Source organism: Helobdella robusta (genome assembly GCF_000326865.2).
Source record: "Helobdella robusta unplaced genomic scaffold HELROscaffold_9, whole genome shotgun sequence".
Lineage (NCBI taxonomy): Eukaryota > Metazoa > Annelida > Clitellata > Rhynchobdellida > Glossiphoniidae > Helobdella > Helobdella robusta.
The window spans coordinates 4120830-4123715 of NW_008705512.1; positions in this window are offsets into that span (position 1 = coordinate 4120830).

Consider the following 2886-nt stretch of genomic DNA (forward strand, 5'->3'; position numbering starts at 1 on the left):
ACACATACACACACACACGCGCACACACATATATACATACAGAGACACACACACACAGACACACGCATATACACACAACACATACATCAACAAAAAACATTTAAACGTTCACATCTAGATATAAATACATATATGTATAACTTTCTCTCTTTCTCTCTTTCTTTCTCTCTTTCTCATTTTCTTTTTTTCTTTCTTTTTGTTTCTGCCATTTTAGCTCTCTCTCTTTCTTTCTCTTTTATTTTTTTTCTCTCTCTTTTTCTCTCTCTCTCTCTTTCTCTCGCCAGATACATATACTAAAATATATGACAAAAAAAATAAATCTTATTCTTCTCCATAAGCCCGGCGACATTAGTTTAATTTATTCTCTACATTAAACATTTTATCTTTTGTCTTTCTCCACATTATTGCTCAAACTTTTATAAATAATTTCGCAATTTAGTTTTTTATAGTTTTATTTTTTTAAATATTTATTTTATTTGTTTGTTCATTTATTTCATTATTTTATTTTATAAGTAGCAGTTGCAGTCGCTGCAGTAGCTGCCGTCGTAATAACAGGAGTTGTATTATTTAAGAAATTTTCTTGCGAAACATCGTAGCATGAGATTATATGCCATCAATCTTCGTTATGACGATTATAAAAGAGGAGAGATGTTATGGAGGAGAAGAAGAGAGAGAGAGGGAGAGAGAAAGGAAGAGAGAGTTCAGAAAAGCAAAGATATATATATATATATATATATATATATATATATATGTGTGTGTGTGTGTGTGTGTGTGTATGTATGGATAGAAGAGAAGACAATTGGGCAGAAATAGAAACAAAAAGAAAGACAGAGAAAAACAGATAATTAAAAAGATTGAGACAGAGAAAGAGAGAATCAGAGAAAGAGAGCAAAAGAAGACAAAGATAGAATGAAATTAGTAAAAAGTTCTAAAAAGCAAGTGGGATAGGAATAATAGCACAGCAATGGAAAAAAACTTTCAAGGAAAAATGAAAAAATGAAATAAGAAACACGAAAAAGTTTAAAAACTGTACTCAAAAATTAACATAAAATATGGAAAAATGAAATTAAAAATGTGACAATTTGCCCTGTTAAAAGCCTTTGAAAGGGAACGACGGGAGGTACAAAACCTGGGCGCGGATGCGATGACATTGAGAGTCAAAGTCATCATCACCGTTTCCATCATCGTTATTATCATCATTTTCTTCACCATCATCATCATTTTCTTCATCGACATCATCACTGTCATAATAATAATAATAATAATAATAATAATAATAATAATAATAATAAAACAACAACAATAATAACAATAATCATAATAATATTATTCATTAATACTTTTTACACAGAGTAAATTTTTATTGTATACCTACGTAATTACCCTAAAGGGCATGAGACTTAACAATAAAACATCAAGGCATTGTTTTTTTCCACATATTATTATTATCATTATAATTAATAATAATTATTATTATTATCATTATAATTAATAATTATTATTATTATTGTTGTTGCTTATTGTTGCGGTTGCGATTGTTCCAGGCTTGAATGGATGCAAAATGCTGAAAAGTGAAAGCGAGTGTTCATTAATTTACTACTTGTGGAAAATGGTTTTTTTAAGTATTATTATTATTGTTCGTTTTTATTTATTATCTTTTATTATTATCATTATTATTATTTTTTATTATCATTTATTATTATTATTATTAGTTATTGTTCGTTTCTTGTTCCATACTCAAGTGAATGTCAAATGCGTGAAAGAGCGTTGGTTGCCATTGATTTTTATAACGTATCATTATTATTGTTGTTATTATTATTGTTGTTGTTATGTTGTTGTTATAGTAACGTTGTTGTTGTTTTATTGTCATATATTGGTATATATGTATGTATGTATGTATGTATGTATGTATGTATGTATGTATGTATGTATGTATGTATGTATGTATGTATGTATGTATGTATGTATGTATGTATGTATGTATTTATGTATGTATGTATGTATGTATGTATGTATGTATGTATGTACGTACGTACGTATGTATGTATGTATGCATGTATGTATGTATGTATGCATGCATGCATGTATGTATGCATGCATGTTTTAATGTGTATATACCAGGCTATAAATAAATGTTGCTATTTTATTGTTTGGGAACATGTCGACACGCTTGATTTGGTATTAATAGCATGCTCCTTATGCATTTTCTGTACAAATACAAAGTCTGTATTTCCACTTTTGTATATACAAACATGCATACATACATACATACAAATGTGTGTGCTGCATAATACACAACCCACACAAACACACACATTCACACACACTCACACACACACAAACACTCCATTATTCCAAATTTCTTTTACCTTCCAATGAAGAAAGGTTCACACGAGAATTATGTCCTGACTCTGTAATATTTGTCTGGTCAGGTCTTTTGAAGTCACACATATTTTAAACATGATTTAATTAATATAATAAACTGATTAATAATAATGCTATTATTATTAATTTTGGTTATTTTTCAGATGGATGGATGGATGGATGGATGGATGAATGGATGGATGGATGGATGGATGAATGGATGGATGGATGGATGAATGGATGGATGGAAGGATAGATGGATGGATGGAAAAATAGATAGATGGATGGATAATGAAGATGATGACTTGAATACACGCATTACACACATTGTCAGTGATAAGGGCGGGATCTTTTTGCAATCAAACCAGGTCACTGCAACATCAAAGCCAGGCGTCTTAACCATTCGGCAATTTCATCTTATCCAATCTGACTTTAATACTTATTTGAATTTAATAAAATTTATAGATTAATTCAATGGAGGTGAATTAAAATTGAACGGCGGAAAATGTTGTGGAATTGAAA